General features: G+C 45.5%; 1 protein-coding gene and 1 pseudogene across 6 annotated transcripts in view; both read right to left on the bottom strand.

Moving 5' to 3' along the window:
• Positions 1 to 15,918, bottom strand: part of HS6ST2 (heparan sulfate 6-O-sulfotransferase 2) — a 307,830-nt gene that overhangs the window by 143,022 nt on the left and 148,890 nt on the right. The gene's annotated exons all lie outside the window — the stretch shown is intronic.
• Positions 4,094 to 5,838, bottom strand: LOC125092167 (cytochrome c oxidase subunit 7C, mitochondrial-like; annotated as a pseudogene).

Raw genomic sequence — 15,918 nt, 5'->3', positions numbered from 1 at the left:
GTCTCTCATGGGGTACTATGAGGATTAAATTAGTGACTAAAGTAGCATATGGGTGAATGTATGTATACCACTGTTTGGCATGTGGTAAGTGCCCCAAAAGAGTTCCATCTCACTTTCTAAGTCACAGAGATGTGAAATAATGCCAGTAGTGCTTTGCAAACTCACAGTCATGACAGAGACGTCTATGGTGGGCGGGGAGCGTGTCTGTAAATCTCTCTTGAAATTTTCACTTTGTTAGGACACTGAAACCTGCACAGATGTGCGCTGTCTCCTTCCGCAGCCCCAGACCTTGTTTGCCAACGTCATTCACGGCCACCCGAAGCAGCCGGAGATGCATTCCCCTTCGTCTCCTCCCTCACTGCCCCCGACCGGGCCCTGAGGTCCCTGGCAGAGCACAATCCCTCCACAATAGGTTTCTTTCACCTCGGTGCACACCTGGGCCTCCGCAGGGGCTTCCCAGGGAAACTCCGAGCCAGGGAATTTCGGTCTGGAATTGCCGCTCCAGGAACGTCCCCCTCAGACCCCACGAGCTCTGCCTTCAGAAATCCTCTCCAGGAAGGCTGTCCAGGGAGAGCAGAAGAAGGCCTGCATTGTCTCAGAGCGTCCCGGGAATGAAGCCTTGAATGGAAGGAAGATGAAGGTTTCTTTCCTTGGGGCCTCCTAAAAATCCTTCCACACTGAGAAGTTACAAAGGCAAACAATCTCTCTTAAGGTGTGCAGAAGGCAAGGTTACCAAAAATGGGCTTTGGCAAAGCTGGAAATACCAGCTGGAAAGAGAGGCATGAAATGGAGGCCATCCAAACCACTGGTCGAAGGTTCCAAAGGGATTTGGCTCATGTATTCTGAGGATTGAGGCCACCAGACACACTTCTCACCCCTGTCACAATGAAGAATGGGAATCTCCCCCAAAGGTCAAAAGGGTGAGTGAAGCAGAACAGGAGAATTTCCCCCAAATTCAATGAGACCCTCTAAGTCAGAGATTCCCCACATGGGCTGCCCCTTGGAATCACCTGGGGAGCTTTGAAAATTATAAATGCCCAGACCCCCACCCTCGACCAAATGAATCCGAATCTTACGAGATGGGGCATGAGTCTGAGCACTTTTGGAAAAGCTCCCCGGGAGATGCTGATGTGCATAGAGAGCGGGGACCCCTGTTCCTATCTATGTGTGACACCCAAGCATGGAGTCTAGGACACAGTGCGTGTGGGAGAACCAAGAGGACCCTTTCTCCACTCCCGCAGCAGGCGCCAACCACACCACTGAAGGAAACCACATTTGCTCAGGCTGGCATCACACCAAGAAACAATCCCACAAAATCCTGCCATTTGCAACACGGTTAGACCTTGAGGGCATTCTGCTCACAGAGATAAGTCAGAGAAAGACAAACACTGTCCGGTCTCACTAATGTGTGGCATCAGAAAAAGCGAAACTCACAGAGAAACAGAGATAGGAAAGATGGTTGCCAGGGGCTAGGAGAGTGGGAAATGGCAAGATCCTGGTCGAAGGCTACCAACTTCCCGTTACAGGATGAACGAGTTCTGGGGCCATAATGTACGCAGAGCAAGGTGGCTATAGTTTGCAATACTGTATTGTATCCTGGAAAGAGTAGATCTTAAATGTTCTCAACACACATACACACATACACACATACACTTTAACTATGCAAGGTGACAGATGTGTTAATTAACCTTATCACACTAATCATTTCACTGTATATGTGTATTAAACCATCAGGTTAAACAGCTTAAACTCACGCAACGTTATATGTCAATTATATCTCAATAAAGCTGGGGGGTGGGCAGAGAAACAACCACAAAGATCATAAAACAAGGTCCTAAAGAAATGACCACATGGCATTTGAAATGTTGACATAACAGACTCAGCCACCCACCAGGCACCAGACACTCCCCTTGGGAAGGCTCTGCGGTTTCTGTCCTTTCCACCCCCATTCCACCTCCTCCCTGGCTCCGTTCAGAAAGGGAACATCTTAGCTTTTCAATATCTGATATAAACCTCATTCAGCTACGCTTTTTGATTTTAAGCTGCATTTGAGTCTTTTCAACTTAATTGAGGCAGAAGAAAATGATTAAATGTTGTATCAAAAGCAAGCATTCCCATGCGGCTCTCTACATCACGCCCAGAGAGCCCTTGCACCGCGACTCCATCGTACAAGACTTCAGGCTGATGCTGAGGCCCAAGTGTGGCCCTCGGAAGTGTTCAGAGGACAGAAGTATAGAGAACTGAAGCATGAAATTGCTTCGAAATGATGAAGCAAAGATGTGTTTTTCTTCCCAATCAAATCTTCTCTGAAAATCCTGACAGCAGGTTTACTCAACGCCCTTGAGATCCACTCCGTGGCATTGTTTTTCATACCTTGGTCTCCTGTTCAGCACATCACCCTCTAATGCGAGCCATTTACCTTTAAATCACAAAGAGCCACATTAACAGGGCTGGACACTTGGAGGTTGGCTTCGGAAGTGAGCGCAGAATTGAAATGAAGGGGTAGAGACAGCTTCTGCCAGCTCTGAATAATTCACTGTCCAATCGGCAATGCCAAGTTGGAGGGATTATTCTGGGCAGCCCAGCCCCAGTGGTGGGGGGGTAGGTTGGGTTGACCCCCTCCCAAAGGTAGAACCATTCAAAAAGAGACAGGGAGAGCGAAGAGTTTGTTTTCATACTAGTGGTCACTGTGGGACTGTAATGTTATCTGGTCCATCGATGCTCCACGGAGGGGGCACCACAGAGTTCTGGTTAGCATAGGAGAAAAGACAGTGAACTGGGAGCCAGGAGACCTGGGTTCCATTCCTGGAACTGCACGCAGACGTCTAGAAATACAGACCAGTGATTATGCACAAGGTCTATGGCAAGACTTCTGAGCTGTGTGACCAGAGGCAAGTCGCCGAACCTCTCTTGGCCTCAGTCAGTTCCTCATCTGTAAGATGGAATGACAATGGTTTCTACTTCCTGGCGTCATTCTGAGGATTCAGTGAGTTAATACAAACCCTTAGAACAGTGACCGGCGTATGGGCATCACTTTGTAAAGTTTGACTCTCGATACTGGTTTTAGCTGCAGAACGAAAGCCGTCCTAAATAATTCTTAAGTCAAGGACTGTGCTTTGTTTATGTTATGTAGAACCTCTGTCAGATGTTGAAGTGGAAACAGCAGCAGGAGTTGAGAATGTCCTGGGCCAGTCTGCTTGCTTTTCCAGTAAAATCCTGGATTTGTGGCATAACTGGGGAATGAGTCACTGTGGTTAACCAAGTTTTCCAGATTACAAAGGTTTAGGACTTCAGACTTTCTCAGGAGTCACCAGCTGTCCCCCATCCACGCAGGCTAGCTGATTCTCTGCCCTGCAGCCCTGCCTTCCTCACAGCTGCGCCTTAATCCTTATCATTCTCTTCTTCACTCTCTCGGCTTCCTGCCTGTCTTTCTTGCTGATACTTTTCTTATTCCCTTTGCCTTCCCTTTTTGGAGTTACATATTGCCTCTACCCGGACCCTCTCCCGAGCCTGGCTCGTCCCTACGAGGCGCTCATCACCAGAGCGCTCATCACCACTGAAATGACGCTCTTGGAAGTATTTCTGATGAATGGATGATATTTACTCATCTGTTTGTTCATTCATTCATTCATTCATTCAATCCATCCTGTCAATCATCCAAGGCATTCTTTTCTTTTTGGTCATAAAACTAATTATAGGGCACCCTGCATAATCTCTGGAGTCAATATTTGGCTCTTTTTCATGCTGTTAGCACAATCATTCTTTGCAGCCACAAATGAATTAAGAAAATAGACACATATCTCTAAAAATACCACCACTTTGGGTACCCCAGGGCTTTGAACGAGTGGCTGAGAATAAACTTCATAATGTATAATTGATTTTTTTTAATTTGGTTGAATATTTTTTTTAAAACCCTCTTCAAAGCAAATCTTATGTTAAGATATATTTAAGTGCAATGACAGTGGAATGGTGACTACCACTTGTCATTATCTAAGCATTTTTGGTAATCTATTCAGGGAACCCCCTTAGGGAAATGGTTTTTTTTTTGTTGTTGTTGTTGTTCTTTTTTTTTTTTTTTTAAGGATTCATATAGTAAGTTTATTTACAAACATATCGGGTATGTTGAATTCAAGAGTTAGATCCATTTTTAAAAGAGACTGCACCTCTTAAAATGCTCCTTTTCACATCTGTTTTATGGATTAATTAAAACATCCTTCTTTTTTTAAGCAGTTGGTGTCTTATTATTTAAAAAGGTGCAGCGAATCCAAATCTAAAGTACACAGTGACCATAATTAGTAACCACCACTTGTTTTCCAGTGAAAATGGCCTGTTCTTCCCTGGGCCCTCCTCATAGTGGCTCCTACAGGGCACAGAGGTTGTGAACCTTGGGATGCTCTGTCCCAGTATGGCGCTAACTGGAAGTTCTGTGAAGGGCTGGAAGGAGCAGAGACCCAAGATGGAAGAAAGCAGGAAAAATGTTCTAAGTAGACCATGGTCTCTTATGACCAAAGCTTTCATTTCCACCATCATTTTAAATACTTCATACCACCATCAGTCTTTACTGAATAAATATTTTAGTTGAATTAAGAACATATTGGCTTTCCAGCATGGGCCTTTAGCGCCCTATTCATAATTTCAACTGTAATATAATCTTCCCAGAAATATGTGTTCACTGATAAGGTTTTAACAAAAGGTACTTATATTCATCAACGATAGTTAGGAATCACTATCCAATTTATAAGAATATTTTCTCTTACAGGTGTCCAAATACTATTTCCTCCCTTTGGACTGCTTGCCTTTCAAGTCAGAAACCAGAAGTAGCTTGGGGATCGAACAGCAAGAAAGTCTTTCTTTTCCTTTCTTTAAGTACCCAGGAAAAGGAGCTAGTGAGTGGAGTGCACAGCTCGATTCTCAAGTTTGTCATGCTAAACCAGGGTTAAAAATTCTACCCCCCCTTTCTTATGAAAGTTATAATTTCCTGTATGAATCATTAAAAAAAATGTTCTGTAGAAGCTTTCATTAATAAAATCTCTGCACTATTGTGGAAGAAAAATCTCCGCACTCTTGTGGAAGAAAAATCTCCAGGTTACTTAGATCTCACAAGGAAGTGACCTGATCTGGGCTTGGCAAGGACCCAGGAAAACAGGAGGATGGGAATGACTGGGTGCCAATTGTGACAGGAGAGTACCTACCCAAGTGGGAGCAGTGGTTCTATGTAGATACCACTTGAAGCTCAAAGTCTTTGTCTTCCTTCTTCCACCACGGCATCCATTCTCTTCCAGAGTGTTTTTTTTGTTCTGGATAATGGAACTAAAGCTGGGGAAAAAGCAAGCTGGACCATGAAGAACCAGGAGATCCTACAATCTAGCAATGGGGTCAGGAATCTGAACTGGGACTCCCAAGCTTCTGAATGGGGAGTTCACACAAAAACCATTGGAGAGAAACTTTTGTTGGTAACAGCTCTATGGAGATATGATACCATCCATATACCACACCATGCACCCATTCAAAGTGAACAAGCCAATGTTTTTAGTGTATTCACACGGTTGCATAACTGTAGCCACAGTCAATTTCGGAACATTTTCAACACCCCAAAAGGAAACTGCATCTTCTTTAGCTGATCAGCCAGTCTCCCTCCTTCCCCTATTACCTGGTAACTGCTGATTGGCTTCCTGTGTGCATGAATTTGCCTATTCTAGACATTTCATATAAATGACATCATAGAATATGTGGGCTTTTGTGTCTGCCTTGTTTCCGGTATCATATCTTCTAGCTTCATCCATGCTGTCGCATGGATCAGTCCTTCATTCTTTTTCTTACCGCTGAACCATACACCATTGTGTGGAGGTTGTTCCTCCACTCATCAGCTGAAGAACATTTGGGTTGTTTCCACCTTTGGGCTGACATTTGTTTTCATCGTATAGATACTGACTTCTCAATCAGGACCCAAAATCATGTCCACAACAACTCCAAGGGAATCCCTGTAAATCTCCAACTCTCTCCACATGCCCTATGCTAGATGTTGGTCTTCCAGGCAAGAATTGTACATGACTGAGTATTCAGAGAGAGAGTTTGAGATTGAAATTGTGTGTGTATGTGTATGTGTGTGTGTGTGAGAGAGAGAGAGAGAGAGAGAAAGAGAGATGAGAGAGATGGGGGAGAGAGAGTTTCCTTCTATAACGGCCCCATCTTCTTTCTTTATCTCGGCAGGTCTGCTAGGGAATTGATCAGAAGTTTCTGTTTAGTAGGAAAAGGCTTTAACCTAAATATTTACATAGGGACATTTGGCTTGACTTCTATCTTGGTCCTTTTAGATTTTTTGACATATCGTACCCCAAAGCATGGAATATAGATGTTAAATCACACACCTTTAGATTCAGTGTGAAAACGTTTGATGTTTGACAATTCAACTTTTCTCAGAGCAAGTCAGTATGTTGCCAACAGTATGCCAAGGAAGGGGCCTGAGAGAAAGCTAGCAAAAAGCAATCTAAATCCGACTTTGTTCACGTTAACTTATTCCTTTTGGAATTTCAACTACTTAATTATAATCCTCGAATTGTGTTTGATTCATTTTTGACAAGACCATATGTGCCTGTGTTGCCAGATTCTAGTAAAATAGACATTCCGTGCCATGTTTCAACACTGTGCCATTTGTAAAATTAGCAATTTCAAGGAAGCAAAAGGCTACTTGCCATTTTGCTGGATCAGCACCTCATTTGATCTGCTTGCATATGCTGTGAGTAGAAGTAAGGAACTCACGATTTTGTCTCTAGATAAATAAATTTGAATGCAAAATAGATGCAAAGCTGTGTCTTGAGAGACAGAGTTCATTTACATCTCAGACTAGCTCTCAGATCAGAAACGTGGCGCTTGGGCTTCCTTCTGCTCTGGAAATGTGCTTTAAAGACGAGGAAGCTTGCCCACCAAGGGAGGAGGACAGCACCCACTGCCTCTCATTAAAAGGACAATGCCAGGGAGGACTGGGTGGCTCAATGGGTTAGGCATCCGCCTTCCTCTCAGGCCATAATCTTAAGGTCCTGGGATAGAGCCCCACATAGACTCTTTGCTCAGTGGGGAGCCTGCTTCTCCCTGTCTCCGTTTGCCTGCAGCTCCCCCTGCTTGTGCTCTCTGTGTGTCAAATAAATTTTAAAAAATTTTTAAAATAAAGGACAATGTCGGGGCACCTGGATGGCTCAGTGGGATAAGCCTCAAGCTCCTGATTTGAGGAGATCATGAGCTCAGGTCATGATCTCAGGGTCGTGAGATCAAGCCCCACATCGGGCTCCATGCTCAGTGCAGAGTCTGCTGGAGATTCTCTCTCTTTCCCTCTGCCCCTTCCCCCATCTCTCTCTCTCTCTCTCAAATAAATAAATAAAATCTTTAAAGGACAATGTCAGTTTCGTGACTACCCTTTCTTAAGTTTCTCAAAATCCCCTATACTTATGTGGAGCTTTAGGCTTTTGAAATACTTTGACACATATCTCCCCATTTAATCTTTACAATGATCCAGTAACACATAATGGGAAAGGATAATGATGTTCACCATACAGATCCAAACGCTGCAGTTATGGGACTTGCCCACAGTCCCACACACCTCATAGATGGTGAAGCTGGCCTTGCTGTCCCCTCTTCTGACACTTCGCCCATGATCCCTTCCACTGCCTCCAAAAGAAGTCTCAGTTGGCTATACCCTAAAACCCGGTAGGTGATGGACTTCAGAGAGGACAAAAGGAAAGGAAGTGACACTGGAAGAAATGGAAATCTGTCTTCAGCTTCCTCCCCCCTCTCCCCTCTCTCGCTGGGACCATCCCGTCCTTCTGTGCCACTGAGGCTGGGAGGAAGAGGATGCCGATGATGCCTCTCTGTGGGTGTGTCAAAGCCATCTCTTCTATTCTTCTTTCCTCTCCTTTACTGCACCACTGGGGACTGAAGCAGTGTGGACAGATTTAAAACCTTCCTGTGAAGGAGACCCATGTGTTCCCATTGCCAGAGCTGCTTAGGCAGACCCAGCTGGCTGCAGAGAAGACACAGTAGACGTGCGCCAAGCCCTGCCCTGGGAGAAGTTGTGATCCGTTGTCAAATTTACAAGTGCCTCCCCCTTCTTGCTGAACTTCCAAATAGTACAGAGCAAGGGCCTGGAAGTCAAGAGAGACTTGGAACTGAGTCTCAGCTCTGGGACTTCCTAGCCATCCAAACTCCATCAGCTTAATATCGAAGTTTCGATTTTCTCATCCAGAAGATGGGGATAATATCTCCCACCTCACACGATCTTTTTCAGAATGACACGAGAGAAGGTAAGTAAAAGCCATTAGTGTGGTGCCGGGAATGTGGCTCTTACTGACCATTGGCAGATATTATTTTAAATAAACTTGCAATGCTCAATACTTCTTCAGCATGTTCCAGGGAAGGGTGGGGTGGGGTGGACAGACTCGGGTCAAGTGTGAGGTACAGTACTGAGAATCCTCTCCAAGTTTCCCGTCTGCTAGGCAGATCCTGCCTGCCAATAGACCTGCAAATCACATCTAACTTGTTTCTGTTCTCCTTATGAAAGCTCGTTAACAATAAATATTTCCCATCCCACCTACTGAATTCCTCCTGCCACCTGGATACCATTTTCCCCTTTTTAATGCCTGCTCTCCTTAATGGCACCATGACTTGGCCTAGAGTTTGCTTGAAGTACCCACCATATGTTTTCAGTAAAAGGGGAATGGCAATGTGTCCCGATTGTGTTGAAAGTGGCAATCGCACATGGATTGGTAAGTTTCGTGGGGAGCACCCTCTGCAGAACTTCCGTTTGTACTTCCAGTGCCCATCGCATAAAATGCAATGCTGAAGTTGGAACAGCAGTGCGGCTTTGAAATAAACAAAGGTCAATTCATGAAATAAGCCTTCCCTGAGACATCTTCTTCTGAGGCATCCAGCCAGATGGTCACGATTAAAGTCAATAGGCTTCCCAGGACAAGCAGAGCACTGGACTCTTGCAACTGACTGCAACCATTTGCTCCACGGATGGCAAGAAGGCTACAGATACCGGCCCAGCCCACAAAGCCAAGGCAACGGACTTATTCAGGTCCCAGCAAGGGACAAGAGATGCAAGGACTCCTTGGAGTCAATTACATCCCATGTTTTCCGTGGGGGGTGAAGCTCTGGCAAGCCTTCTTATTCTTTGGCAGGCTACATTAAGGAACTGAGAGTTTCCCATAAACCCAAACTGCTAAAATCATAAAAAGGAGGGCAGAGGTAGGAATGGGGTGGGTTTGTAGCTAAACTGCATTATGTTCTTTGAGCCAGAAGACTTTAGGATGCCCTGAGTAGCCCACCTGCCTGTCCTTAAGGAGTGGATTCTGGGAAGGTAAATGCATCCTGACTGAAGGAGGGTATAGGGCTGAATTCAAAAGAATAAAAGCAACTCCAGTTCCCAAAAGTCCACCAATGCTACAAAGACACAAAGAATCAATCTGTCTTGTCCTCGCTCCTCGATTGCTATGGGTACTGCGGGGATGCAGAGGACTACGCAATCGATGGAAAAAAGTAAGTTAACCTCAGAGCAAAGTCCCACGGATGGAAGCCGTAATACCAAGCTCCCCACCCCACCCCTCCTCTTTTTCCAAGTCAGAGGAAAACTGAAGCCTTCAGACTGCCTAACTGCAGACTGATTACCTTACCACCCTGTGAAAGGTGCTCGCCAAGAACACCAGCACCATTAGAATTCTGGCTCCTTCCCCTGTCTGCAACTTGACAAGGAGAATGAAATTCCATCTAATGGCTTAACTGTGTAAAAGTACAGCCGTCATTTGTGAGACTCCAGTGAAAAATAGGCCTCTATTCTTTCTCTCCAGTACGGCAGGGGAGTGTGTTCATGTGTGTGTGCACAGGACCACACGTGTGCATGCATTAAGAAAGGGTGGGGGATGGAACAAAAGAGGCAAGCCCTCATTCATTCCTCCAAAAGTCTGATCGCAGGGTTGCATTCTGTTCGGCCTTCTACAGGAAAGGGCCAGGAAGGGGAGGCCAGAGGGTTGGGACAAGCAGAGACTAGAAGCCCCATTCACTAAGGGAGGGCTGCATTCCTTGCAGTTTGTCCCCAAGGCTGGATGCTTCCAGGAAGGCACTTTAGTGACCTGAGATTCTCATCCACCACCCATTCTTCTGACCAGAAAACTGAGGTCTGGAGAGAAACAGGCACCTGCTAGGGGGACTCAGCAGAAGAGCCAGCAGGGACCTGTGCCTTCCTCTTTGCAAGTACTGTCCCCCATGCCAGGCTGCCTCTCTGTAGTTTATGATTTTTAGCATTTTGCTTTCCTTTATGTTTTTGAAGATGCAGTTGTTTGTGTGTTACTGATTCAGGCTTTGCCTCACACTGATGTATTCTGTTATTGTCCAATCCATGCTACTTTGTAAAAGTATCCCCTGAAGCATGTCAAAACATATAGTTAGTTATTTTAAAGGGAAAAATGGTTTAGTAAATCTCTACAGGATACATCATGTGAGTTAGCATAATAAAAAATGGATTGTGTTAAAATAAAATCGTTTTCGAAGACAAGCATTTGGCCAGAGGCTGAATGTCAAGTCCAAGGTGGACAGATCTCCAGATCTGCTAACAGGGCTGCCACTGTCCAGTCACTGTTCTGAGCACCCTCACCCCCAAAGCACTCAGGGAACAGAGCTGCAGATCTTCATGCTGGCACTTGTCCAAGAACTTTGTAATTCCTGGCTTACTTCTGTTATCCCCCAGCTGACTGTGACCTCCTCAAGGGCAAGAATTCCTTCATCTTTATGTCCCCCAACACTCTAGCAAGGGACCTGACTCAGGAAGCATTCAGTAAATGTTGGTTAAATAAATTATTAGAGCAGGGGCACCTGGTTGGCTCAGTCGGTAAGGCGTCTGCCTTCAGCTCAGGTCATGATCTTGGGGTCCTGGGATCAAGCCCCACATCGGGCTCCCTGCTCAGCTGGGGAGTTGCCTTTCCCTCTCCCTGCCCACCACCTCCCGCCACTGGCTCATGCTCCTTCACTCTCTCTCTCCCTCTCTCTAATGAATAAATAAAATCTATAAATACATAAATAAATGCTATTGTTCAACTTCTCTTGTGAAGACCTTAAAGGTTACGCTGATCTACTTACCTGCCAGCAAAGGTTGAAATGAAAGGCGTAATAAAGATGAACGTAAGATGGGGCTTGAGAGAGAACCAATTCTCAAGAATCCAGAAGATGCCAGAATGGTGTTCCAGAACGTATCACAGCTACCATCCCCTATGCCTGCCTCAACCTCCACGCCCCCAGCCTGCCTTGTGGTGCAAGAGAATTCCACCCCACCAGGGTCTGTGATCACGGGCTCCAGAGGAACTACACAGCCAGCCCCATCACCAGAAACATCCCAATGCCACAGACGGAAGGGCCACAAGAACTCGGTTGCTTTCTGAATACTGTTCCTCCCTCTGTGTCTGGTGTTTCGAAGGACAAACCCACAGAGAAGTGAACTCACAGGAAAAAAACCCACCCTGTGGTTACCAATATTCTCCTATTTTCCCACTCTGCCCCATTTGCAATGTACTCATTCTACCTCCCTTCCCTTGTGCTGGGTTCATCTGCTATTCTGATTAGTTTCACTGCCTTGAAAATTGAATACTGATTATGAGATAAAGTATCGAAAGAAATAGTAACACTTTTGAGTCGAAAAAAGGGCGTTGGAACTGTCCTCGGATGTATTACACAGTTAACTTCCAACAGTCCGAACCCCCAGGTGAGCAGGATTTTGGTGCCAAATGGCTGCTGTTTTCTTCCTCCCTTTGCCCAACATGAGAAGAGAGCTCGAGGTGGCCTTCTCTTCGGGCCCTCGCGGGCTGCAGACCTCCCCTCTCTCAGAGAACTTCTGCTGCCCACACTCAAGGGCACAGCATTTGGTAAGCTCTCAGCATGGTAGTTGGAAGGAAAACATTCAGCATGTGAACCCTCAAAGGATCGAAACAAAGGATGGTTCAGGGATGCCCTATGGAACCACCCTGGCAAGGGAGGAATCCAACTCTTTTTTTGATCAATACCTAAGGGATCCAATTAAACGTGTGTCTTTTGTTTTTATTAATAACAGAAATGGTACATACATCAGAGAAATACAGGATGAGATGTTTTTTCTCTCTAGGGTAAATATTAATGCTAAGCTGAAAGGTAGATGGTGGAGCTTTTAGAGAGGCTTAAATGGTTTATAGATTTTAATTGCAACCTGTTCCGAACGAATACAATTAAACATTGTTTGTAATACAAAACACCTGCATAACACGTAATTAGAGAAATCTCTTTAATGGGGGCATGTGTGGAAGGCTGGAGACGATGATGAATAAAGCCATACGTGGTACCAGAAAACGATTGTGATGCTGCACGGCTAATGGAAAACTCGCCGAATGAGCAGACAAACCAAACCTCAGACACGTAGAAAGAATGACAGTCATTTATGTCATCTGCCTACCGCTTCTGTCTAAAGACCAGGAGGCAAAATGATGGCAACATAGCTCACTAAGTTGGTGTCACACTACTCCTATCTTCGATCTTAAGGGCAAAGCAGAAGCATCTTGTCTCTGTCCTCACACTTTGTGCTTCTGCAGTAAAGCTACCTGCCTTCTCATTAGTTGCACAGATGAGGGGGACCCTGGGAAATAGTAACACCTCCCTGGGAAAAGAAACCTTCCTTCCGACATAAACTTTGCGAGTCGAAAAGCAGAGCAGACAAGCTGTTCCCTCTCTGAGAAGACTTGTTACTCAATTACTATCTCCAAGGACAGTGATAAGATGTGAAAAGTCACTCTGGGGGTTTCTGGGGGGCTCAGTCAGTTAAGTGTCTGCCTTCAGCTCAGGACATGATCCCGGAGTCCTGGGATCGAGTCCCACATCAGGCTCTCTGCTCGGCGGGACTCTCTGCTTCTCCCTCTCCCTCTGCCCTCTGCCTGAAGCTCTACCAGCTTGTGCTTTCTCTCTCTCTGTCAAATAAATAAATAAAATCTTTAAAAAAAAAAAAGAAAAAGAAAAGTCACTCTGATGCTCCCAGGCCCAGGACACAGTGGATCACCAGGAAGGCGCCTTCAGCTTGGCGCCCAGTGTTCTGCCACAAAAACACTAGACTGAGCCATTGTGATGTCTCCAGACCTAAGGAAGAGGGGCTCCAATCTACCAAGTAATGACAATGGCCAGAAGTAAACAGGACCAGATCAGGGAAGGGAGACCAATCAGAAGGGAGAAGGGGGCTGGCACACTCCTTTCCGTCTAGTCAACGCACCCAAGTTTGGGATCTCCCTAGAGGATACAGCCTTACTAACTAACCTAAACACCCCACCCCCATTCAGTCCTTTGGCAGAACGTGGTCGAGTGGCCCTGCACACCGGAGCTGCATGGGAAGGAAGCCGGGTGAAAGGGACGTTCAGAGGGAGCCAGGCTGCCCGCCCTGCCCACTTACAGTCTCTCTATTTCCTCTGAGGCCCAAGTCTCTCTCTACTTGGTTAGTGAAGCCGTCAGCTTCTCCCCTAAGTCTTGCCTTCTCTGGCCCCTACAAGCTAGATCTTCCTTTTTGGTTTTCCTGGTCTCCCAGGAAATTGTTCCCTTTCACCTGCACTCCTGGTTTCCTGCTCTAGCTCCGGGTCTCCAGTCCAGCCGGGTCGGCAAGGCACTTACTGCCCGATGGACAGCCCTCCAAACAAACCTCCCCACAGAAGTTTCCAAACGTGGTACAAAGAATGGGGGAGGAAGTCAGACAGCTTTGCCTTAGAATTTCAAGAATTCCTTAGAATTATCAGCTGGTGTCCTGGACAAGTGAATCCCTGAGCCTCAGTTTCCCCATCTGTAACATGTGCCTAAAAAGAGGAATGTACTTCACAGAACTACCAGTGGCATTAAATGAGGTCACATTAGTAAACACTTCGACAACGCCTGACACAACACAAGCACCTGGAAAACAGGAGCTTTTCTTCATCAGCAGGCATGACTGTTAACACAGGCTCCCTTCTGAGAAGAGAAAACCTCTGAGCACAAGGCTCTTGCTGGCCAACTGTATAACTGCCACAGCAGAATGCAAAACTCCAGGCCATTATTTTTAATTCTTAAATCAAAACTATATTGAGAATTTATACATGAAAATCAATGGCAAACTCAAATAATTGGGTTTATTTACATCTTTGATCCTCTGCCTGTTATAAAAGTGTGAGTTCGGTGAATAAACATGGCTAAAGGACTAGTAACAGATGGTTTTCTTACTCGGCCTTCTTCCCTGAGCTCAGGAGCCTCAACAGTTCTGTGGGCGTTGCCAACATTCTGGCCCAGCCACAGACTCAAAATGGCCCGGGGTCAACCGTGTCCACTCCCACCACCCATTGCTCAGAACTCTGTATTGAGCAGGTGCAGATCCCTGAAAACCGACCACCACCTGGTCCAAAGGAAACACATGCCCTGGAGGCTGGAAGCCCAAGAGCTCTTCTTGGCCTCATCCTGGGGGAAGAGGTCAAAGCCCCTGAGTCATTATACTTCATGGTGTTGACATCTCTAGCTGTGCCCACTGTGTTCTCCTGCCTAAACCATTCACAGGACAGAGTCATCAGCTCTGCTGTTCAAATGGAGTGGTAGTTTGGGCATTCAAGTTGATTACTTTATTGTTTTCAAAGCTTTGTATTTGCATATAGTTGACACACAACGTTATGTTAGTTTCAGGTGTACAACATAGTGATTAAATATCTCTATATATTATGCTGTGCTCACCACAAGTGTAGCTACCGTGTATCCCCACACAACTCCATTACAACACCATTGACTATATTCCCTACGCTGTGCTTTTTATCCCTGTGACTTTTTCATTCCATAACTAGAAGCCTATAACTCCCACTCTCCTTCACCCATTTTGCCCATCCTCCCTTCCCTCTGGCAACCATCAGTCTTCTCTCTGTACTGTGTTATTGTTTGTTTATTCATTTGTTTTGTTCTTTGGTTACACACATGAATGAAATCATATAGTATTTGTCTCTCTCTGAATGATTTATTTCACTTAGCATTGTATCCTCTAGGTCCAACCATGTTGTTGCAAATCGCAAGATTTCATTCTTTTTATGGCTGAGTGATATTCCATTACACACACACACACACACACACACACACACACACACCACATTTTCCTTATTCATTTATCTCTTATTGGACATTTAGATCATTTCTATATCTTGACTAATGCTGCAATAAATATAGGGGTACATGTATCTTTTCAAGTTAGCGCTTTTGTTTTCTTTCAGTAAATACCCAATAGTGGAATTATTGGGTCATATGGTATTTCTATTTCTTTTTTTTTTTTAAGGATGAGTATTTTTTTAAAAAATTTTACTTATTTATTTGACAGACGGAGATCACAAGTAGGCAGAGAAGCAGGCAGAGAGAGAGGAGGAAGCAGGCTCCCTGCTGAGCAGAGAGCCTGATGTGGGCGGGGCTCGATCCCAGGACCCTGGGATCATGACCTGAGCCAAAGGCTGAGGCTTTAACCCACTGAGCCACCCAGTGCCCCTATTTCTTTTTTTTAATAGCTTTTTTTTTTTCAAGAGAGATAGAGAGAGAGTGCACATGAGTAGGCAGGGTGGGGTAGGAGGGGCAGAAGAAGAGGAAGAGAGAGAATCTCAAGCAGGCTCCATGCTCAGCGTGAAGCCCAGTGTGGGGCTTGAACTCATGACCCTTAGATCACGACTTGAACCAAAATCAAGAGTCAGACACTCAACCAACTGAGCCACCCAGGCACCCCTGGTGTTTCTAATTTTTGGAGGAACTGCCATACTGTTGTCCACAATGGCCAATTTAAAAATTGATTCCCCCATAAAGCAGCTTGTTGAGTAGTCAGACTTCCACTCCGTATCCAAGCCTCATCAAAGTGGAAGTCCACCAGTAGAGTGTATAAAGAGGAAG

The sequence above is a fragment of the Lutra lutra genome, chromosome X (genome assembly GCF_902655055.1).
Source record: "Lutra lutra chromosome X, mLutLut1.2, whole genome shotgun sequence".
NCBI lineage: Eukaryota > Metazoa > Chordata > Mammalia > Carnivora > Mustelidae > Lutra > Lutra lutra.
Note: the sequence above shows the minus strand (reverse complement) of the source record. Positions and strands in the feature narration are given on the sequence as shown.